We start from the raw sequence: 26,205 nt of genomic DNA on the forward strand, positions 1-26,205 counted from the left end.
TTATGGGTGCTGCTTTTCTTGAGCCTTCTGATCCTTCCATTCTACCACTCTTGACGGCATTTTCTATGAGTTCACCGGATATTACAATATTCGCGAAATCCTTCGTGGCACTTCCCACTAATTTGTCATAAAATGACGCCTTTAAGGTGTTGATAAAGAGAACGGTTATCTCCGTTTTTGTTAATGGGGGTTCTACTTGGGCCGAGACGTCTCCCCATCTCTACGCATACTGTCTAAAGGTTTCTGATGGCGTTTTCTCCATCATTTGCAAGGTCATCCGGTCTGGCACCATATCCGACACATGCTTGTACTGCTCGCAAAATGCTGACTCCAAGTCCTTCCAAGATCGAATCTTTTCTCTACTGAGTTGGTTATACCACCGAAGAGCTGACCCTGTTAGACTATCTTGAAAGCAATGTATAAGTAGCTTATCCTCGTTCACATAACCGGTCATTTTTCGACAGAACATGATGAGATGTGCTTTTGGGCACCTTGTCCCATCATACTTTTCAAAATCAGGCGCCTTGAATTTCGGAGGCAAGATTAGATTAGGTACCAAACTGAGTTCTTTGGCACCTAGTGCGGAGAAGACTTTAATGCCTTCTATTGCTTTGAGTCTTTCCACTAGACTCTTATATTTTGCATCATGGTTATCCAATTTTAACTTGGCTACCTCTGCTGGGTCATCCAGATCTGGAACTAGTGGATCAGTAAGACTAGCCCCTGGGTTTGACGCGAATATTCCTTGCCCCAAATTAGTGGGTGGAGCAGGTGGCATAGGTCGATGTTCCAAGCCTGTGGGTTTCCCTTGAGTACACCCTCTTTGTGTTGTATATGTGGGTGGTGGAGTGAATCCCGGGGGATAGAGTGGATCCTGATCGTGGTGAATTGTAACACCCCAAACCCGGCCTGGATGTTATGACCGGATCTGATGCGCCACATTGGTGCGTTCAAAACACTTAGTTTGGAAAAGCTGAGTTGGTGTTGTAAAAGATACTTTTAAAAGAAGGTTAAAGTGAATGGAAGCTGTGCACCAGGTAGGAAACCAGGAAAAAGAGGAGGTGAGTCCGTCGGACTGCTTAAGTACCAAGCTCTCTTCGGATCCAATCCTAGACATGCACACCGCCATTGCCACACTCTAACATCTTGTATAATTTTGAGAAAACCGTTTGATTATGACCATCTTAAGAAAATGATTAAGGTTGCAAAACGTTTGCTTAAATTATTTATTTTTCTTGGGAAAACATTTACTTTATGGAAACTTTATGCGTCATCGTGATCTTTTAAAAATAAGTAGATTTTATAAAACGAACCCTAGTGCTAGCCAGTTTAATAATCCCCACAATAAAAGTAATTAAAAATAGCAACCTTATTACAACTTTAAGCATAATAAAATAAAATAATCCAATTAAAGGCTAAACTTCTTTAAAATCGGCAATTAATCTTCATGGCCACTCTGAATCCCTTGACTCCAAGTCCACCAATTCTAGGGCTCACTGCAAAGATGAAAGAGGAAGGGGTGAGTTTGGGAAAACTCGGTGTCTCTGAAACCCATCCAAAGCCCAAATCAGCTCGAGCCCATTGGGCCTAAGCCCTATTCAGATAACAGTACACAGTAGGCCGAAGCCCTTTTCAGAATACAGTAGCAAGGCCTTAGCCCTTTTTAACATAACAGTGTGGCCCATAGGCCCAGTTCAGTAATATGAGTAACAACAGTAATAATGAATGCAAGCCCATCTGGGGAGACTACTCAACCCACCAACCGCTACACTGCCCCGTACCAACCCTACACACCATGTGGGGAATATCTCAACCCACCCAGCCCTACACACCTTTGTTCTGTGCATAAAGCACTCAAATTTCAGTCAGTTGAGGCAAAGCCTCCAGTACGTGGTTGAACCACTTTCAGTACTTCCTCCATTAATACCCCAATCCCATGCAACAGATATTAATAAATGCATATCATGCAAAATACAGTAGTAATCAATCATGCAGTTCAGCCAATTTAAACCCTAGGGGTATATTGGTAATTTTGCTATTTAGGGGTAATTTCGGTAATTTTGCTCTTTAGGGGTAATTTCAGTAATTTTGCTCTTTAGGGGTAATTTCGTGATCTACGCTACTACACAAGCTAATTCAGTAATTTTTATCAGTTTTATGCAATTTGATTCTCCCATCTAACTGACAGGCTACTTTGCCCACCTCTTGCCCATATTGGGCCGTAAGCCCATTGGGCCCAGTTTTGGCCCATCGAGGCTCTTTTCTCGGATTACGTTGATACGTCACACAAACTTACTTACCACTTTGCGGTGCTAGATCTAATAATTACTCTATGTCTTGAGAGCATTCGCATACTCACAAGCCTATGAAATGCCGGAATTTCGGCATTTCGGCTTTTGCCGAATTGAACTAAAGAAGGGTGTTCGGTACACACCTGATTTGCGACGACTGCTTCCGAGATCCCTTTCGATGTCCTACAATTTATTAGCACAGTTCTTATTTACAAACTATAATCACTAAACCCCCAAAACTTACTTATCCATGATCGAACCATATCCCTAGAAACCTTTGAAACCTTACCTTTTTGCCAAAATCGATAGTTAGCTCCGAATCCGATTGCTCCAATGAACCACGCCTTAGATTCAACGCTTAAGAAGACTCTAGTCACCGAAAGAAAACATCAGTTAAAGACCCTTAGAGCCATATGCCCAAATCGACAGCCTCCCTAGATTTTAGGGACTTCGGCTTTTTCGAAGTTGTAAAATAAGACTAGATCTGAAGTGATGAGCACTTACCACTTGTTCCTCTTTGATTTCTACGCAGATCTGATGCAGATTTATCCTCTAAATAATGGTAGAACTCGAATCTAGAAGATCTGAAGTTTCGGCTATAAGTCCCTAAATCTATGGTATTTCGGCTTTTTAGGTGATGAAGAAGATGATGGTTTGAGGCTATAACCTTGGAGTAACGATGCCGACAGATATTAAGGGTTTAGAGAAGATGAATGTTGATCACAAGGAACAAAAATACTGAAGGATTTGGCTTTGGAGAAATCGGCACAAGTAGTGAGTTTTCGAGATTTGACCTTTTAATGGCGATTGGTGATGAAGGTTTAATGGAAGATGGGATCGACAAAGAAGGTGAATAAGATGGTCGAAGGTTTCGCTAGAAGGAGAAGCATAAAGGAAGAGAAAACATGGAAGAAAAGAGAAGAAGAAAATTCGGCACAATGAGAAATAGACTTGTGTTTTCGGCTTTTGTGAGAATTCAGAAAAGATGAAAGAAAGCTTTCAGGTGGCTAACCCTAATTCTCCAAGATAGAAAAGAAAAGAACCTAACCCTAATATTAAATTAGAGCAATCGGCCCATCTCCCTAAGGCCCTTGTCGAAATTTACTTGTGTGATCACATGCCTAGTACATGCCTAAAAATTAAAAGAAAAACAATATGCCTACCTTACAACTTGAACCCTGGACCTCCAATTCCTTCCCAGGCGCCACTTTTTTTAGGAACTTAGTGGCGTCACCTTGCCACTTCACCAAGGCCTTATTTGTGTCATAACTTACGCAGTTCTTCTTAAAAGCCCACTTAACCAAATCTCCTATTCACTTAAAAATCCCACCTTGATATTTTACCGTGTTTAGCTTAGTCTTGGGCCTTCTAAAGGTCTACTAACACATTTAAACATAATTCCAATATTTAGAACATGAAAATTTCAAGATTTACTAAAAATCACAAAACCCAAAAAAATCCCGAAAATCAAGGTATTACAACTAATATTTTTTTTCCTTTCCGATAATAATAATAATTTTATAAATATATCTAATAATAAAATTTCAAATATCAATAATACAAGAAATAATAATAATTTTCATAAAAATTTCAAACATACATACAATAATATTTTTCTAATAATAATAATTTTATCTCATAATACTAATTAAAATTTCATAAAATTTAAAATATCCGTAATAATAAATATAGTAAAATTTTCTAGTGGTAATTTAATAAAATAATTTTTTTCTGAAACGATAATATTTAAAACTTCCTAATTATTCAGGTTTTCTTCTATTCGAATCCCAGACTCAAAACCCAACTCTTCTAGGCCCCAAATTCAGGATGTTACATGAATTCTTGACTGAGGTTCCATAACATCGGGTTTCTGCATGGGTCCTTTTCCTTTGACCAAAGTTGTCATCATCTCCATCATTTTGGCCATCTGATCTCTTTGCTCGAGTGATTCCTCTCGAGATCTCACCATTAGATCTCTCATCTCTTGTTGCGATTTGACCAGTTGCTCTTGTAATTCTTTTTGAATCCTTTCCATCCTTTCGATCCTTTCGTTGAATTCAGCCTCCATTACTCTAGCTTGCCTTCGCGTTTTATACGGATGACGTGATTCCAGTCTTGTGGTATTACAACTGCAAATTATATATTTTATCTTCAGCGACCGAGTATGGGATATGCAATGTATGAATGAATGCATGAATGAATGCATGAATGTCAAATGAATGTCAGTCATGAATGAATATGCAAAAATTTGGTGTTAATTTTAAGATAGCCCCTATTTAGGCATTTCCTTAATCAAATGAGTATTACACAACGTTTCGGTCACTCGTATAATTGACTCCTCCATTAGAAACCCGTTTTTGGCAACCAATCTCTAATCAACACCTTCCTAACAAGATGCCTTCGATGCATGATGAAAAATAAAAATACAGACAAACGACCTTGATTAACGCAACACATATAAACAGAGAAAAACTGTGGAAAATCTAACAAATTAAGCTACTTGGTCCAGTGGACTCGATTCCCTTGCTTAGAAAGCACAAATGTAAAAGAACTAGAAGGTAAGATGTGCTTTTCCCGTGTACTTATTTCGGTGACTATTAAACGAGTGAAGGTTCGGCATGGCTCTAGTTGGGTGGCTCGTATGGTTCACTATATGCGGTTTTGGTTCTAGAATAGGTACTCGAATTGCTCGTACTATCATCTGCTAAGATTAGCACGAAGCCTCGGTCATAACCCATCACAGGCTCACGAGTTCAATTCGAGGGATTACATTTACTTATGCCTATGCGGAGGGACAAGTTAACTCACGAAAGCATAAGTCATATGTAACCCGAAAGTATTCACTAGCCTGTGCGGAGGAACGAGTTAACTCACGAAGGCGTAGCGTTTACTTTCACTTAACAGGGACGGAGCCCGGGTACAGAGCTCATGTTATGCAACAAAAATGCACGTGCACGGTGTGTGGGGAGAAACTTGCGAACCTTTACGTTTTATTTAAAAAAAAACTAAACCAAAACTAAAATCACAAAAATTTAAAGCTGAAAAACAACCGGATAAAACAAGTTAGAATATATACAACACGATGCAAATGCATGATTTTTTTGAAAACAAAAAATTTGAGGATCACGACTAAATGTTAATTTGAACAAGGAACTTTGAAAATTTTGACAACGCGAGTTTAATTCGACTGGACTCTCAAAAAGGGTCCCCAGTGGAGTCGCCATCTGTAGCGACGTAAAAATTTCTCTTTCGGTTGGTCGCTAATTGGGGCGATTTATTAAACATTTGAAAACCAACTTTCGATTTTATTAACAAAGGGAGTCGCCACCGATCCTTTTTTGTAGGTGTGGTCAGACACCTAATAAAATTATTTTAAAACAAAAAGAAGGCCAAATTTAGGTCTACGTGAAAGTCCAGAGAAAAATTGGGGTTCGGGAGTCAGTTACGCGCGAGGAAGGTATTAGCACCTCGCGACACCCAAAATTGGTATCGCATAAACATGTGTTGACTTGATTTTCAAAAATACGAATTCAATATAATATTTAATCGTGATCCGACTGAAAAATGAGAATTTTTAGTTTTCAATTTTTTTAGAAAGGGTCTACCGTTTTTTAACACAAGCCATTTAATTTCACCCAACATAGCGATGAAATCGATAGCTTAATATTAAATCGGTACATTGCCTTATTTTTGAAATTAATTAAAACATGAGAAAAATATTCCTAAAGTGAGAAATTAAAATAGATAAAGGACCTTAAAAAATGATATCATTAATGAAAAATATTAACATGGAATACTAGAATATTAGAATAACAATAATAATGATATTTATAAAATAAAACAAATCATGTACTAATAATAAAATAGGAAAATGATATATTTGGTAATAATAATAATAATATGTACATAAAATACATATATATATATATGCATATAATAAAAGTATGTAATAATAATAATAATAATATCTACAATAAAAGAAAATATTAGGAAACGTATATAAAAAATATATACATAAAAATTTACAACAATAATATAAAATAATGATATGTACAAATATATATATATATATACATATGTACATAAAATATACACTAATATAATAATAGTTATAATAATACTAGCAATAGTAATAATTTGTAATAATAATATATACACAATATGGTATTTAAAATATATATATATGTATATATAATAGTATTTAAGAATATATACATAAGAAATATATAACTAATGTCATTAAAAATATATACATAATATATATAAAATACCTAAAAAAGGGGAAAGAAGAGAGAAGGAGGAGGAAAGGAAATTCGGCCAAAGGGGGGTCACGATCGGTCGATCGTCATTACGCCGCCGTCGTCGTCGACCATCGTCATTACCGCCCACGGTGGCGGAAAAGGTAAATTTTTTCTTAACAATATATGTATATATAAAGGAGAAAAAAATAACACAACAAAAAGAAAGAAAAAGATTCGAAGAAGAGGAAAAAAGATGCAACCTTTTTATTGATGTTTTTTTCAAAATTTGAAGGATTTTTGTGTTTTTTTTCAATCTTTGTAAATCCCCCTCCTTTCTTTTTTTTTACATGATTTTGAATGGCTTTTATAGCCATCTTTTACATGATTTTCTATTATTTCTTTTTCTATTTTGTAGGTGATGGTGGTAGACAATGGATATCAAAATGGGAGGAAAAATGGGGCAAGTGGGAAAGTGGTTAGGTGGCTAGGGTTAGGTTTTTCTTTTTGTTTTTTAGGTTAGGTTTTTTTGGGGGTTAGGTTTTTCTTTTTTTTGGGTTAGGTTTTTTTTTTTTTTGGTTAGGTTTTTTTGGGAGGGCTTAATGGGCTTTTGAATTGGGTTTAATATTTGGGTTTTGTAATGGGTTTGGGTAGATGTAAATGGGTCATGGGTTAAGGGTTTTAGTGGGTTTAGAGGTTTGGTTGGGTTTTGATATAATCGGGCCCGGGCAATTTGGGCTTCTACATATACTAATAAGTCTAAATAACATATCCAACTTGTCTCTACTTGGCCAATTCATTACATTAATAATCATGACTTATGCGTTATTACAACCAAATTAAAACAACTAATACCCATTCAAATATATATATATATATATACATATCATAATCATTTCACTTCAATACTAAGCGAATTTAGTAAACCATTCTCAAATACAAAACATATCATATAATACACATATACCAAAATAAATCCCAAACACATTAGAATATAGTGAATACTCTCTAGTACCAATTCATGATATAAAATATACTTTTCAAAGATAAATCATTAACCAATTATATATATATCCAAGACACATATCTTACAAACAATATGGAAAACATAACAAAATAACTCCAGTCATGTTCGGTTATTACAAAATATCCTTCATTACCAAATCATTTATAACACTTTAACTAAGCATAATAACCAGATTCACATATATACTTTATCTTAGTAAGAACCACATCCAAATAAATCATACAAACCTATGATATATTATGACCAAAAAATTCATATCACATCCAAAATCATTAATCAACTTCAATACACAAACACATATCACAAATACCATTCATCCATAGCACATAACATTATAACCAAAACGAACTCAAACCATAATCAAGCATAACCGATTTCAAGCAAAGAAGTTAAGCCATTTTTGCATGGCTTAAATTATATAAAAACCAAAATTCCATATTTCAAACTATAGTCTAGCCTATACATGCCATAAATTCTACTATTCAACTTATAAGATACCGAAGACAGTTGATAGTGTGATAGACTTTGCTGACGATCCCAGAGCTCGTAACTTGAATCCAAAATCTATAAAATAGAGGTAAAAATGAACACACAGAGTAAGCTATCATAGCTTAGTAAGCCATAAGCAAATAAATAACTCATTGATATAGTCAACTCGATTAAACTAAACCAAACTATAATATCAATTATTACATATAATCTCAAACTTACATTTCATAAATAATATATATATATATACTTTCATACACAAATGTTACCTTGGCCGAATGCTCAAATAACTATATTAACAAAACACCATTCAAATTTCAAAGCCAAAATGTCATATTATAACCAAGTAAACTTACACTCATATACACAAACTCATGAATCAAAATATAACATCATATACATACACTTATTATATGGCCGAATATACATAATCTTATATACTCATATTCAAGAATCATTTCAAAAAATATTCATATTATTTATTCACAAGGCCAAATACACATTCCTTATTCACATACATTTTTCACTTACATTATACGTGATTTGCAACAAATATTAAATAACTTAATTACCTTACTTCAAGTAGGTAATAAGGTAATTCATACCTGGTCATTTTAGCTCATTTTACACTTTTGATCATAACTTATCGTTGCCCGATGAACCATTCGGAATTAGATTAGGCACTCAGAGAATCACATATATCGTACAATGCCAACGTCCCAGACGCGGTCTTACATGTAACCACATATCGATGCCACTGTCACAGACAAGGTCTTACTCGCACACATATACTGAAGTCACATATCGATGCCAATGTATAAAGTGTGGTCCTACTCGCATACATATTTCCGAATCACATACCGATGACAACGTATAAAACGTGGTCTTACTCGCACACATATACTGATGCCATGGTCTTACTCGTAGATCACATATCAGAATCCTATGTCATGACATATGTATCCTAACTATTCCTAAGGTTCATACGGGGCTTTTGCATGTCGTAACTCGGTCGAAACAAATTCAAAACATTTCTTCCAATCTTATTCACATTCGGCTAATACATATATATATTTACATTTTTTAATTCAGCATATATAAATTCACATTTAATTAAAATTATGTAACACCCCTACCGGTATCCATTGTCGGAATAGGGTACAAGGCATTACCGGAGTTTACTGAACATTTTCAGATAATTCTGAGTCATTTATTATTCATATTTTGAAAATAATCATAACATCTCTCTATTGGGCCCTCGAAGCCCCAAACATACATTAGAAACCAACCGGAATTAAATCAGGATCATAGAAAAATTTTTGCAAAATCTTAAATTTTATTTTCATCTAAGTACTTACTATTTCAATGCTCATTATAATTAAACATGTTACCATTCAATCAATAGCTTGGCACTTGTCTAAGCGTCAAACAACATCATTGTTAGTATACTTGCACATATTTCATCTAAATTCAACATTGATATCCTTATTTTCTCGACATATCGCACTTGAGTTTAATAATAGTCTCAACTTACATAATTTCCTTGTATCAACATATCCAAGATAATCATATATGTACATGTCATGAAACATATCATGCTCTTATGGTTTCTTCATAAGCATATATCATTCATTTCATTATATCAATATTTCATGCTCCATCATTTCCATATATTTTATGTATATTTATTAGGTAATAGTTTATATCAAACTTAACATAAATTATATTCTATGTACTTATACTTATTTCGTTTATCTATCTTCATAATTATTTCATACAACTATTTTGTACATATATTTCCATATGACCAGTTCTTGTAAACATTTCACACAACCATTTCATATAACCATTCGTCATCTGATACGTATTACTTGAATATCAATTGTTCAATAAATGTCATAGCGTCTTCCATCCACGGTCTTATTTATCTTTGACATGATGCCATAGTGTCTTTCAACTATGGTCTTACTCATTTTCTGTCATGTTGCCATGGTATCTTTCAACCATAGTCTTATTCTTTTCATGTCACGTTGCCATGGTATCTTTCAACCATGGTCTTATTCATTTCATATCACATTGCCATGGTATCTTTCAACCATGGTCTTACACATTTCATATAAGGTTGCCATGGTATCTTTCAACCATGGTCTTACACATTTCATATCAGAGAGCACACTCCCGCGAACCTCATCCTTACAGTGGGATTACCAGTCCAGGCTAAATCCTTGTAATATAAACTCATAGAGTATTGTCGGGATTACCGGTCGAGCTAAATCCTCGCAACGACAATTACTCTAATGAGCTTGGTCCAATTACAGTCAAAGCTAAATTCAGACCCTAATTGGATTACCCGTCCGGACTAAATCCATTTTACACGTATTCTTCGGGAGGGCTATATCAGAATAGGATCACCAGTCCGGGCTAGATCCTTTTTACCGTCAATTCCTTTTCAAAGATCCATCGAATTTTCCTTTCATTCAACCGGGATTTATTTTCAATTTATATCAAGTATTAGCAATATTTCATCAATTATCATGAATTGAACATTCAAATCATATTTTTATCACATAACAACATTTTTCAAGTATTTAAAATACAATTCAGGTTACATAAACTTACCTCATTACTTGTTTGTATTTATAATTTCATTAATCCGATATCTTTTCTTTTCTACGATCAAGTCTCATATTTAAGTCGTTCGGATCTTTATAAATAAATTTGATCATCATTTTCATTCATTTCATATTCTAATGCATTTAATTAATGCTCTAGGAAAAATTACCATTTTGCCCCTAAACTTTTAATTAATGACGATTTCATCCTTAGGGTCAGGAAAATAAAATTCTTGCAATTTAATCCTTATTTCCAGCTATTATTCTCATACATATTGATAACAATCCATGAATTCTATAAAATATCAAAATTTTCAATAATTTCAACACTTTTCAATTTAATCCCTAAAACATGTTTTCCCCCTATCCTGAACTAAATTAATAATTTCATTCAATTTTGTAATTTAAATAATAAAATTAATCTATTTCACGCAATTTGGTCATTTCTGACATTTTTACAAAATTTCCCATAAAGTTTTACTTTTATTCAATTTAGTCCTTGAGCCTAAAATATGCAAATTAGCCATGCTAAATGAATATTCATATATGTTTTCCCCCTCCTCCACTCCATTCCACATCCTTAATGTATATAACACACTTGTAAGTAACATTATCTATATTTTTTTATTATTTACTTTTATGAATATTCAAGCTGTCCATCTGTGTCATAGTCACTAAATTATTCATATCTGGAGCTATAGAACTCCAAATTATTCACAGTTTATTCTTTAAATTTACCCCTGTTCTGCTGACAGTTCTGAACCTTCTTCACTAAAAATTAATTATCTCCTCGTACAGAATTCAAATGATGTTTCCGTTTGTTTCTATTGAAAATAGACTCATTAGGATTCTAAAAATATAAATTTAAGCTCATAATTATTTTTTTTCCAATTTTTGATGATTTTCAAAAGTCAGAACAGGGGAACCCAAAATCATTCTGACCTTCTCTCACAAAATTTATTATATCTCATGATTTACAATTTCATTGCTTACATAATTTATTCTATAAGAAACTAGACTTAATAAGCTTTAATTTCATATTTTATTCATCCTATAATTAGATTTCTACAAGTTTTGATAATTTTTCAAAATTAGACTACTGCTGCTGTCCAAAACTGTTTTAGTACAAGATATTAATTACCATGTTATAACACCCTTATTTTCTTTTTCTACACCATTTCTCATCACTTTCTCTTATTTTCTCTTCACTAACATATCAAGAACATAGGACCTTATGTAAGAAAACTCTACTATAACATTATTTCCATGCTTTGTCAATAATAACAAACTTAAAAACATATTGAAATCTTGATATACTTACCTTGTTCTATTGATACTAACCTTTAACTTGATTTTCTCTTTCCTCCAGCTTCTATTTCTTGAATCCAACTTGATATTTTAACTCCCCATGGTCTCCTTAACATTTTTCTCTCTTGGTAGCTATGGAAATTCTTTTGATTTTTGGGTGAAAATAGTGAATTTTTGGTAAAAGGACCAAATTGTAAAGAAAGTAAAATTTTATTTCTTTCTCTCTTTCTCTCTTTCTCTCTTTCTCTCACGTTAGTGCATGAGAAATATGGATGAGAATTTCTCATCTTTCTTTCTTTATATACTAATAAAATAATAATAAAATATATTATTAAAATATTAATAAAATAATATTTATCTAATTAAATAATTATAAAATATCAAAATATCTCTAGCATCATTATTACTTTCTAGATTTCTCTCTCTTCCAATTGACCATTTTGCCCTTAATTATCTTTTAAAATTCCATCCTTGAGTCATCATTTAATTTGGTAAAATTGTAGTTTAGTCCCTCATAGTTATTCATATATTCAATTTGGTCCTAATTCATCCATTTTCTTTAGTTTCTAGATCATTCCACCCTTAAAATATTTACACTATTGGTCCTTCAAATTTTTCATATTTACACTTTAACCCCTCAAATTTTAAGTATTTACTCTTATATAACAAAACTTTTCTCACTTTTACAATTTAGTCCTTTCTTGAATTAATATATCATAATATACTTCCCAATATTGACATAACTCAAAATTTCCCTTTTTGTTACTTTATTGCCTTATTTTACTATATCACGGATAATATTTTACTGTAAAAATTTTCGGAATATTACAAATTAAGTACATCTATTTGCTCTATTTGCTTATAAACTTACCTCGGATGATGAAAAACGGAACGGGACGACTAGTCGACAACTTAAGTTTTCTCCCGATCCAAATCCAACTTCTTTGATTCTTGATCTAAACATATTCAAATTAAACTCATTTAAACATATTTTCATTCAATTTAGTCAAAAAATACATAAATGAACAAATTACACTTTAGCCCCTAACATTTCACATTTTTCACAATTTAGTCATTATTTCACAAAACACAAAATATTCAAAATTTGGATATACCCATGTTAGGCCGAATGTTCCTAGTGTTCATATGAGTCCATAATTTCATTTATTTCACATTTTAGTCCCTCAATTTATTATTTTTTCAATTTAGTCCTAATTACTCAAAATCATCAAAAATTCCAATACAAAACATGTTAATCTATCACATATATTTTATTTTCTACCATCAAACAACAAAAATTACAAGCTTTAAACGATGACATAACTCAAAATATTCTCCAGAATAAAAAATTCAAGCATGGGTCTTGTAGATAACTTAGCAACGATCTCAAAAACATAAAAATTATAAAAAAACCGAGCTAGTTAGATAGCTTGATTGAGCTTGAGAATAGCCGAAATACCTAGACTTTGTTTCTTTCTTTTTCTTTTTATTATTCGGTCACAAAAAGTATGAACAACATTGTTTTAATTATGTTATATTTTAACATATATAAACATATTATTTATTTTACCTTTTTAACCTTTATTTTATAATATAAAACCATTATAGTCATGGCCAATACCGTCCACTCTAATTTTCAATGGCTTATTTGCATTATAAGTTCCTCACATTACAAAGACAACAACAATTAAGCACTTTCATATTAACCACCAAATTTTCATTTTACGCGATTAAGTCCTTTTATTTGTTCGGGCACTCAAACGATAAAATTAAAGCACAAAAAAATTCACAGATATAAATTTACACATAATAAACACAGAAAATAATTTTAAAATATTTTTTGACTCAAATTCGTGGTCCCGAAACCACCGTTCTGATTAGATTCTAAATAAGGCTGTTACATAAGATCTCTATTTAATTTCTTTCGATGTTTTATTGAGTTTATGTCTTGTGGTCATCCTAACTTTGAGATGTTTCTATTCAAGATTATGAACTAAATTCCTTATATACCTAAGGAGGATGAAATCTATGATGAATCTTATTATTTAATTTATGGTTTTACGCAATAAATACTTGATTCTTATTCTCAATTATGTATGCTTATTTCGTGTTTTAATATTTTTTGGATATTAATTCATGTTTAACGTGCTTATTTATGTGGAGCAAGTAGATCTAGCATAATTGAGTGGAGTTTTGCGCAATCCTAGAAATAGGATGGCATAAATCTACCAGATTAGAGTCAAATCTAATGGGGGAATCCATACATCGAGTTAATGTGACGATAGGAGTTTTAATTAGAAAGATATTTCAATTAATCAAGCGAGAGCCAGTTGTTCTTACTCTAGAAAAAGATATTAACATAATTTAGGGATTTCTACTGATCAAGACACAAGTGAATAAATCGTTTAATTCAGATTCATAATAATAGGTGAAGTCTAGGTGGATTCTTTCCTAGGTATTATTGTCTATCTCATTGGTTATCTTTGATTATTTTCCTATTTCATTCTCTATTACGTTCCTAGATAAATTAGATTAGTAAATTTAGATTAAAAACAATCACTCCAATTTGTTGGCTAAATAATAGAAAAACGGTAATTAATAGTACTTTTAATCCTCGTGGATACGATATTCCCTACTCACCATAACTATACTATTGTTCGATAGGTGCGCTTGCTTTAGTCGTATTTATAGTTAGTTTAGTGACCATCAAGTTTTTGGCGCCGTTGCCGAGTATTAAAATATTAGGAATACTTTATTTTTATTAATTTAGCCATTTTTATTTTTAGCTTAATTTTTACATTCTAATTTTTTCTTTTATTTACTTCTGGCAAGTTCTTTTAGTTTATGACAAGAAGAAACCCGTCGAGACCATTATTATTTGATACTGAAATTGAAAGTATAGCTTGTAGAAACCGTAGAGAAGAAAAACAAAGTCGACAGAATATAATAGACGAACAAGAGAAAATTATTATTACTGAGGAGATGGGTGATAATCATAATAATCAGCTACCTCCTGCAGTTGATGTAAATCCTGCAAATCCAAATCTTGTTCCTCGTACTATGTATGATTACGCCAAGCCCACTCTAATTGGGGCTGAATCGAGTATTGTGAGACCCACCATTGCTGCAAATAATTTCAAACTGAAGCTAAACACTATTCAAATGGTACAACAATTTGTTTAGTTCGATGGTTAGCAAGATGAAGATCCAAATACTCATTTGGCTAATTTTCTAGAAGTCTGTGCTACTTTCAAGATAAATGACATTTCTGATGGCGCCATTTGCCTACGGTTATTCCGTTTCTCATTAAGGAACGAAGCTAAATAGTGGTTGAACTCTTTACCATGAGGTTCTATCACTACATGGGATCAAATGACCGAGAAATTCCTACTGAAGTACTTCCCACCAGCTAAGACAACCAAGTTGAGGAATGATATTTTTTCCTTCGTTTAGATCGATTTAGAGACTTTATATGATGCATGAGAGAGGTATAAGGACTTATTGAGATGGTGCCCTCACTATCAGTTACCTCTATGGCTACAGGTTCAAACCTTCTACAACGGTTTGAATCCCTCAACTAGACAATTGATCGATGTAACAGCTGGTGGAACTCTGAATAATAAAACACCCGAAGCGACTTGTGAGTGTATAGAAGAAATAATACTAAGTAATTATCAGTGGCAAGTCATGAGAACGAAGCCAATAAGCGTAGCTGGTGTTTTTAACTTAGATGCGGTTACCATGTTACCGAATCAGGTAGAACTTTTAAATAAGAAAATTGATGGTTTATATGTTTCTACGTAGATACATCCTATGATGTACTGCGATACGAATGGAGGAGGAATGAACAATCCAGAATGTCTACCCTACGGTCCTAGCACAGAGAATGAACAAATAAATTATATGGTTAATAATTCTAGGCCACAAAATAACCCTTATAGTAATACCTATAATGTAGGTTAGAGAAACCATCTCAATTTCTCTTGGGGTGGTCAAGGAAATCAAATAGCACAACCCCCTCTAAGCTTCTAACAACAAACTTACCAGCAAGAGAAGAACCCGAACCTTGAGAAAATGTTAATGAAGTTTATCTTGGTGTCAGAAACCCATTTTCAAAACACTGAAGCAGCACTTAACAATCAACAAGCATTGATTCAAGGGCTTGAGAACCAAATAGGTCAGTTTGCTAAGCTAATTTCAAAAAGACCACAAGGTAGTTTGCCTAGGAATATCGAAACTAACCCAAGAGACCAGCTTCATGCAATTACTATTCGAGATGAAGAAGAGTTAGTTGAATCTGAATCAGAATCGATACAAGAAAGTTTGGTAAGTAACAGTGAAGTTGAGGTAAGCCAGAATGAGCAAAAACAGCTTGGTAAAGAATATAAAACTCGAGTGCCATATCCTAATGCGATGAAGAGAGACCATGCGAACGAACAATTTAGTAAATTTCTTAAACTTTTGAAAAATTAAATATTAACTTACAGTTTATTGAAACTCTTTCGCAGATTCCCAATTCCGTTAAATTTTTAAAGGAGCTTTTGGCAAACAAAAGGAAGTTAGTCGAGTGTGGAGCTAAATGCAGTTTGCTCAGCCATACTACAAATTTACAACCCAACAAATTGAAAGATCCAGAGAGTTTTACTATTCCTTGTTTAATTGGTAGTTTGAATATTAATAATGCTTTGGCTAATTTAGGGGCTAGTATTAATCTCATGCCTTATAAAATGTTTAAGCAATTAGGTTTTGGGAAACCCAAACAAACTAGGATGAGTATTTAATTAGCAGATAGAACCATTATATTTCCTAGGGGTATTATTGAAGACATACTTGAAAAAATTAATAAATTCATATTCCTAGTTGATTTTGTTGTTTTAGACATGGATGAGGATAGTGATATATCTCTGATTCTAGGTTGGCCCTTTTTAGCAATTGCTAGAACTATTATTGATGTTGGTACAGGTGAATTAATCCTTCGTGTAGGTGATGAAACAATTACTCTCCAAGGTCGTGATTCTGTTAAGACATCTAGTGATCAAGATGATTATACAAGTTCTGTTAATATGAGTAATCTTGTGACTCAACCATCTTTGAAGGAAATCCCTTGAAAAACTTGATGGAGCCACGTGTCAATCCATACGACAGAAACAGAATGACTCATGAAGAACGAATGTTACAGATCGATGAACTAGATGAATGACAAACACATGTCAAGGAGAAACTGAAATACACAATGCAAAGCAAAAGCAATGCCATGATGAGCATGTGGATGGAGCAAACCAATTTAAGGTTAGGGATAAGGTACTACTAGATAAAATAGATCCACGTATTGCCACTTCAGAGCTGGATGCAAATAGATTAAAACCTTTTATAGTACTGAACGCCTTTCCATACGGTACAATCAAGTTAACTAATCTAAACTTGGCACATTTAAGGTAAATAGTACTCGACTTAAACCTTATTTTGATCATAGAATTGATAACAAGAAAGAGAAGCTTTGGCTCTGCAGACCACCATGACCGTGTGAATACGAGGTAAGTTGAGCTTAGACTATAAAAAAGTGCTTCTCAGGAGGCAACCTGAGTGTTAACACTGCTAACTTTCTTAATTTGATTTCATGATATTTTTTAAGATTAATTAATTTAAAAAAATTTGAGCCATATGGCCTAGACACACGGGCATGTCCCAGGCCGTGTGCTTTATAAGGGGTTCGATAGTGAGTTACACGGCCTAGTGTCATGGTCTTGTGGATCCTATAACTTAAATTTTCCAAGATTCTACTGTTACACAGCCTAAAATGGTCTACATAGTCATGTGGCACACCCGGCCTAGACACACGGGCGCGTCCTAGGCCATGTGAAACCTGAAGCTATTTTTTTTAATTTTAAATAAAGTTAGAAAGTTACACGGGTAAGGAATACGACCGTGTGCGAGACACGGTTGAGCCACACGGGCGTGTGGGCATTCACACGGGAGTGGGAAAGCGAAGGAGATTGCATATGACTATGCGACACGGCTGTATGTTCCACACGGCTTGAACACACGAGCATGTCTGCGGCCGTGTGAAGACTGGGCCTATATTTTTAAAACGCACATGGGGCTTCACACGGGCGTGTGACACGGCTGTGTGGCCCAACACGGGCCTCACACAACTGTGTCACCCATTTTAATCCCTTAATCCCCTATTCATTTTTTACTTTATCTTCTTCCTTCAGCCTTAACCCTAGCCATCGCTCCTACTTTCTCCCCCTATTCAGGCCTCCGTTTTCCCCTCGTCGACAACCCCCTCGCCCCATCACCCATTCCCTTCTCCTTCTCTTCCCTTCGCCACCATCCATCTTCCCTTCCATGCTCGCGTTGAACCGCCCTCCCCTTCACCCTCATTACTGCACCACCACCCACGCCTTCTCTCTCTTTCTCCTTTTCTTCCTCCACATACACCCCGACCCCTATAGCTGTCTCATTCGCGTCCCTCTTCAACCCGCGTCTAGCCCCCTTTGATCGCCCACCCACACTCGTCGGCTTCCATGCGTACCATCACCATCACCGTCAGTTTCCCTTTTTTCCCCCATTTTTTTTTGTTTTTTATTTTATTTATTTATTTATATTTTATTTTAATTGCTTCTTTTCTTATTATTCTCTTTGCTTATTATTTTATTTTAGTTTCTTTTATTTTAGTATCTTTATTATTTTTCTTATTATTTTTTCATTTTCATTTTCTCGCTTCGATTTTGTTTTATTATATTAGTTTAGTCTTATTCTTCTTATTAGTTTTCTTTCTATTTGTATTCTTATTAGTAGTAACTCTAATTTATATTGTCCCTTTTTATTTTCGTTTTGCTTATTCTATTTTGTACCTCTATTTTTGTGCTTATTCCTTTTATTATTAATTTAGTAATGTTTTTATTACAATTCTTATTTTATTCTTGGTTGCTTTGATTTTCTTAATGTATTATCATTATCTTATTATTCTTATTTGTTCTTGTTGTTCTTATAATTATTATTTATCTTTTAGGTTTTCATTCTTTAACTGCTTGGATTTTGATTTGTTATCCCTCTTTTTTGCGTATTTAAAGATTCTTTATTTATCTTTTTTCTAATATTGTATTCTTTTATTTTCAGGTACATCATGACAAACACACGAAGCAAGTCCAAGGTCGCCATTCTCATTTCGAAAAAGTGAAAGACCTCTGGCACGACCTCTTCCTCGAGCGCCTCCGTCGAGGCCCGCCATCCCTATATCTGATTTCCAGCGGGTCCCAAGGAAGACTTATTTCAGCTACTTTGAATGCGACCACTCGGCTTAGGCCGATGTATTGATTGGGCTGCTTTGGAGCAGGTTCAGTTAGCTGATCATGTTCGAGCCTTTATTGCCACAGCCCCGTAGGACCGATTCTTCTCTATCATTGAGCCCACATACACGGAGCTGACTTTGGAGTTTTGCTCTACATTTACTCTCCAGCATGTGATGACGACTCATGACGAACCGGGCACCACCACTTTTCTACTCAATGGCCTGGTGCGCCATTTGAGTGTCCCTGAGTTCGGCGCTACCTTGGGACTATATACTGAGGACTTTATGAGTGTCGATAACTTCTTCCGCCTAGATCAACACATCCAATACTCGCCATCTAGCTGTTAGGTAGATCTTAGGGTGAGTACGACACCTTATGATGCGAGTCGCTCGAAGGCGACTTCTCTTCCTCCAGCCTTATGGTATATTCATACTCTTTTAGCTCACACATTGACAGGTAGAATGGATAGCACCGGAGTCGTCAATACCACCGATGCATATTTTTTATGGAGCATGGCCACAGGGCATATTTTTTATTTAGCCTACTTCATCGCCCTTGCCTTCCTCCATAAGACAGACCGCAATTGTAACACCCCTCGCCCGTATCCCTCACCGGAACAGGGTTCGAGGTGTTACCCGACTTAAACTCAGTCAATCACACAAAAACCGTGCTGAAAAATTTCAATCAATTTAAAACTTTTCTTTTCACATGCAATCTATCCCATATATGAGCTTACGAGGTCCAAAACATTAAAACCCTATACATGCCATAGACTCGAAATACTAGGATTTACTTACACCGATAACGTGAGCTCGACAGTGTGATAATATCTCCGACGAACTCCAACCGGAGTAGGTAACTGAAGTCAACAATCTATAAAACAGAGAAATGTAACAACGGAGTAAGCTTTCATAAGCTTAGTAAGTATTAAGCAATGCAAACAAATAAACACAATTATACTTCGATTATTTAATTTCTTAAGAGGCCAAATTCTAGGGATATTTCCATCTGGCCGAATATACACAAGCACATAATGCACGTTCAGCATTCTTATCACACTTAATCTGAATTCATATAACATATTTAAATCAAATACCCTCACATACTTTCACACCCTGACCAGGTGTATCATGATCATAGGTATAGTTTTAACATTTATTCACGTACGTATCACATTACTCACTTATGATTCACTTCAAATCAAACTCACATCTAAGTACATACTGCGTACCTGGCCCACTTTATGTATTAAATGTATTCATTTGACAATCTAGCACGAGGTACCTTAGTCATAGGCTTTTCTCAAATCACCGGCATTTCGCCTACTAGGCTCGAGGCCCGATATCATTTCACCGGCTTTATAGCCTGCTAGGCTCGAAAGCCCGAATAGTATCTTACCAATATTATAGTCTGCTAAACTCAAAGGCCCAAATAATCAAATCAACAAGTTCCATATAACATATTCATATCAATTGAGTACTAACATCATTCGAACGTATATAATTATACATCTCAAACACTTTCCTTTCATCTCATTTTCACACTTAACATTTGATAGCTTATGCATAACATTTCACTCACATTCATTTCAAACTTATCATTCGATTATAAAAGCATATTGCATATTTACCAACATGTTATACTTGCCATTAGGCCATATAAGCATGATACAACACACTATCATTTCATCTTTAACATTCGGTTAAACCCTTATCTTACAAGGAACACCGAATTCACATAACATATCATTTCACCGGCATTACGTCTGCTAGGCACGAAGGCGAATACACATCACCGGTGACGAAGCTCGCTAGGCACGGCGTCGAATACACATCACCGCACGACGAAGCCTCCTAGGCACGGCGTCGAATATACATCACCCAGACGAAGCTCGCTAGGCACGAAGGCCTGAATATACATCACCGGCATGAAGTCTGCTAGGCACGAAGGCCCAAATACACATCACCGGTATGAAGCCTGCTAGGCACGAAGTCGAATACACATCACCGCAAGACGAAGCTCGCTAGGCACGGCGTCGAATACACATCATCATCGACGAAACCGCTAGGCACGGGTCGAATACACATCATCGCACGAAGCTCGCTAGGCATGAAGGCCCGAATATAATACCAAAGACTAGGCTGCGGGATTTATCTCGATATAATACCAAAGATGAAGCTCGCGGATTTAACCCGGATATTTTACCAGCACGAAGCCTGCGGGTCTTTAAGCCTGGATACACATCAAATATCATGCATATTTAATCATATATTAACACATCTCATTCAACATATCACATTTCCATTTCACCATTCAAACTTAACCCATAGTGACCATTCGACTATAAGTCATATGCATAAATTATTTATCGCGCAACTTAGTTCAAGTAGAACCAAAAGGTCACGATTCATCTAATATATACATATTGCTCACTGATTCGCACACAACCTTTCAAATTAGCAATTATAAGATGATTCCGCAGATAACCCACCCTTATTGATAATTTACGATGGTTTTACCCTTACTCACATATATCATAGGCATTTTTACCTATGCTTCTCAATTCACATTCATGATTCAATTCCAATCGATTTAACATGCATAAGTACATATCGCATACCTGAAAAATTTACTTTACGGAACGAATCCACATATCGTATTAGCCCATAGTCTTATAGCACCACACTTTTAATGGTTTACCTCATCGAAGTTCCAATTTAATCACTTTAGTGCCAAGCCATATTCGGCTACCACAAAGGACTAATAATAATAATTTTATACACATCATGGTTTCCTTTAAGTATTTAATAATCACAAATCGTGATATCTCCACCAGCACATATACGGCATAGTTTATTCATTGTAACACTCATTTACTGCATCAAATTTCCAAATCCAATTCAACTTAAGCATAATAGCCATAATCGGCTTATAGCCTTAAATCATTACATATTCGGCACATTAACTAAATAAAATTTACATTCCCTTTACCATATTAATTTAACTCTTGGGCATATAAAAAGGAATCAAGCTTAAACACTTAAGAACTTACCTCGAATGTTTCCGAACGATTACAACGGCTATTCGATTACTTTCTCTTTTCTCTTATCCGAATTTGCCCCTCTATGCTCTTGAGCTTAAAATTTAAAGATTTTAAATTAGTCATTATTCGACTATTCAAGCATCACTTTCAAAATATAATATATATATATTTATTCAACTTTCACACCTACTGATCATAGTAAGCTTATAAGAAATCAATAAGCAACTCATTAACAAATTTTTGTCAATGTTTACCACATAATCATAATTTCACTGCAAGCTGTCTTCCTGAGCAATAGTCACTAAATCATTTATAACTAGAGCTACGAAACTCCAAATCAAGTGTCGTTAATTTTATATCAAAATAGACCCATATATATTTTATCCATAAAATTTTCAGGATTTTTTGTTTGTCCAATCAATACCAGATTTTTCTTAAAGTTTCCCTTATTTCACTGCTTGACTAATCTGACCACTCTTCACTACGAATCAAATTTATCATTGTACAGAATTTAAAATATGTTCTCATTTATTTCATTTGAAACTAGACTCATTAAGGAGTCCAAGAATATAAACTTCATATTATAACCATTTTTGTACAATTTATAATGATTTTATAAAAACAGAACAAAGGATCTAGAAGTCATTCTGACCCTGTCCCACATCACTTCAAATATCTCATCATCGGCAATTCTTTTGCTTACACGATTTCTTTTATAAGAAACTAGACTCATTAAGATTTAATTACATAATTTATTCAGCTTCTAACTCATCTCCCACAATTTATGGTGATTTTCCAAAATCACGTTACTGCTGCTGTCCCAAGCAGATTTATTACCAATTCACTCTTTCACACATTCCTTGCATGCATGTTATTTAAACATGCATATCACAAATCAATCATCACATACCTATAACTTCACTTAAGCATAATCTTCCTTTCATCATTTTAAAGCACAACATTACTCAATATTATCCAAGTTCACATTCGGCCATAATACACACAACATGTTAGCCGATTTTCCCCCCTTAGCATCTAAGGCAAATGCATGCTCATTTGCTTGGCTCAACTTCATCTATTCTCCATTTTTTATCAAAAGAACATGAAACAACAACCATTTCTCTCATTTCCATTCATGACCGAATGCTCACAACACAACCAAAAATCAAAAATATGCTTCATGGGTTAAGGTAGAAACAAGAAAAACCCATGAACATCAAAATAGAAGCAAAGCACCATGAACTCACCTTGGATTTTCTTCCCCAAGTGACTGAACATTCAAGAGCTCTTTTCCTATCCTTTCTCTTCTATTTTCAGCTACCATGAACAAGGATGGACAAACTTTTCCCTTCCATCATTTTGTTATTTTTAGTCTTTATTTTATGACATAAAATGACACATATCAATTAGTACCATAACTTCATGTCTTAAATTATTATTATCTAATGCACATGTTGCTTCCCACCAACATCATGGCCGGCCACTACACATAAAATGGGGAGTTTGACATGCAAATCCTCCCATTTTACACTACAAATTATTTGCCCACTACAATTTGGCCTATAGCATTTTCAGAAATTTTCACATAGGTCCTATTTCATAATTTTACTCTCAAATGACAAAATCAAAGCATGAAATTTTCACACATGCACTTTCACATATAATAAACACAGAGTATAACATTTAATTATATCTGTGACTCAATTTTGTGATCCCGAAACCACTTTCCGACTAGGGCCAAATTAGGGCTGTCACAGCAATAGGAAGTGTCCTATCTGTTTAAGCCCTTATGTGACTCAACTAGCTCGACATTTCAGTCTCCTAGACACGCCGGAGTAGTCTTCTATGCTTACACTCGTGGCTAGATGTCTCCACAAAGAATATCGAGCATGACCTATATGAGGATGATGGAGCGATTTCGAGGAATAGACCCTTTTCAATACTGACTATATCATTCTGACTATCAGAATGAACCCGAGAACTTCACTGATGATGTCCCTTTCCATCACGAGGACCCACTTCATCCTCCACCTTCGAGTCACCATTCTGTTTTTTTTGTTACTACATTAGAGGACCTCTCCGAGCGATTCACTCGCTTTGAGCAGCACTGCTTTTAGAGGTTCGATAGTATTGACGCGACATTACAGCAAATCTGTCACCACCTCCACATCTCTTCCTCGACACCGGTGAGTCCCCTACTGATGCCTCTGACAATGAGAATCATTGATTTTATTTGTTTTGTTTTTAATTTTATTTTCTGTTTATGTTTTCTTTTTCTATTTTTAGTTGTTTTGTTTTATTTTTATTTTCTTGTACTTCTTTTAATTATTATCTTTTGAGTTATATTTTTATGGTTGTTTCTAATCGAGTTATGACCCCTTAATCTTCTTCACTATTTGTGTTTATTTTCTTATTAGTTTGCTCGAAATCATGCACTACATCTAGCTTTGTCTACAATTTTACTTTTCATCAATCTGACACTTTCATCCAATATTCAGGGTAGTTTCAGTTTTCTCCTTCTCTTATGATATTTTGTTTATACTGTGATATTATCTTATGATATTTTGTTTATACTGTGATATTAAGTGTGGGGAGGTTATTTATGTAATTATTAGAAAATTCCTAAATTATGTCTTGTATTTCAGTAATTTTCTCATACTTCCATTAGAATGAATTTTGTCAATTTGGATCTTGAAATTCAAAATTTGCAAGTTTAACATAAAAAACCATGATTTTTTTGTGAGATCTTGAGCCTTTAGAGCATACATTTTTCTTACTCATTTTACTATTGGTTATGAGTGTGTCAATTTGATATGTTATTCTAAAACTTGTGTTGATTATACATGTCGAGACCACACTTTTTGATTTGATATATTGAGATGATAAAGGCACTTAGGTTTTAACCCACTTATCCCATAAAAAGCCTATCTTTTTAATTAACCCTTAGTGAACCCCGTTGAGGCTAACACACCGTTTCTTGATTTACCCATCAATGTTAACCCATAACTCATCTTTTTGTTGAAACTTTTTCTCGTTTTATTGACTCCCTTTTTGTCGAGATTTGATTTGATTAGTTGCCTATCTATGCTCTTTTGTTGATTTACTAAATTGTTTCTTCTTGTTCTCACAAAAAAAAAAAAGAGAAAAAATATCAAAAAAAAGCTTGAACAGTTAAATTCATATTTTAAGTAGAAGCTCATTTTTATTCTTGAATAGTTCTCGATTGATGTAATTATTTTTAATTCAGCACTTATTTATTTTTTCTAGTTTGATAATTTATCAATTCAATCTCGATTATAACCAACTTTTTCGGCCTTTCTCCACACCCTTAACATAAGCCCCATTACAACCTCTTAAAGACCTTTTAATTTGTGTATCATATCATTTTATAGTGGTGGAGATTTGATTTTCATGCAAGCCTATGGTAATGACTTTTCTTATTTGACTATTGAGTGCTTATTCTTGAACCTTAAACACTTTGAGTAATTTGAGTGAATCTTTAGTGAGCATGTTGATTCTTGTCAATTTTGAATTAAAGGTAATTACTTAGATAAGGGAAAATACCTATGTTTTCGAGCTTTAAAAATATTAGCTTGGATTATTTGAGACTTTAGTGCTCTTTTAGTTGAATTGCCAATGCATGATTATTTATGGATTATTTTGAGGACAATATTGATGGGAATTACAAGTTGAGAAATATTAATTTTAATGTGAGTTGAGGATTTTGCTTGAGGACAAGCAAACACTTAAGTGTGGGGATATTTGATAAGCTATAATATTAGCATATTTTAATCTCATTCTTAATGCGTTTTTGGATGATTAATTGTACAAATTAATGAATTCGATGCTCTTAATCCTTTAAATTCATGTTTCTATACTTAGGAGAGCATTTGGGAGCAAAA

At 34.2% G+C, this 26,205-nt stretch overlaps 1 non-coding gene across 1 annotated transcript; it reads right to left on the reverse strand.

The window, feature by feature from the left end:
• Positions 1-15,385: 15,385 nt before the first annotated feature.
• Positions 15,386-15,492, reverse strand: LOC128294917 (small nucleolar RNA R71). Its single transcript, XR_008285224.1, has one exon. It is a non-coding gene; the product is annotated as a small nucleolar RNA R71 (small nucleolar RNA).
• Between the last annotated feature and the right edge of the window lie 10,713 nt (positions 15,493-26,205).

This window comes from Gossypium arboreum, chromosome 6, assembly GCF_025698485.1.
Source record: "Gossypium arboreum isolate Shixiya-1 chromosome 6, ASM2569848v2, whole genome shotgun sequence".
NCBI classification, from domain to species: domain Eukaryota; kingdom Viridiplantae; phylum Streptophyta; class Magnoliopsida; order Malvales; family Malvaceae; genus Gossypium; species Gossypium arboreum.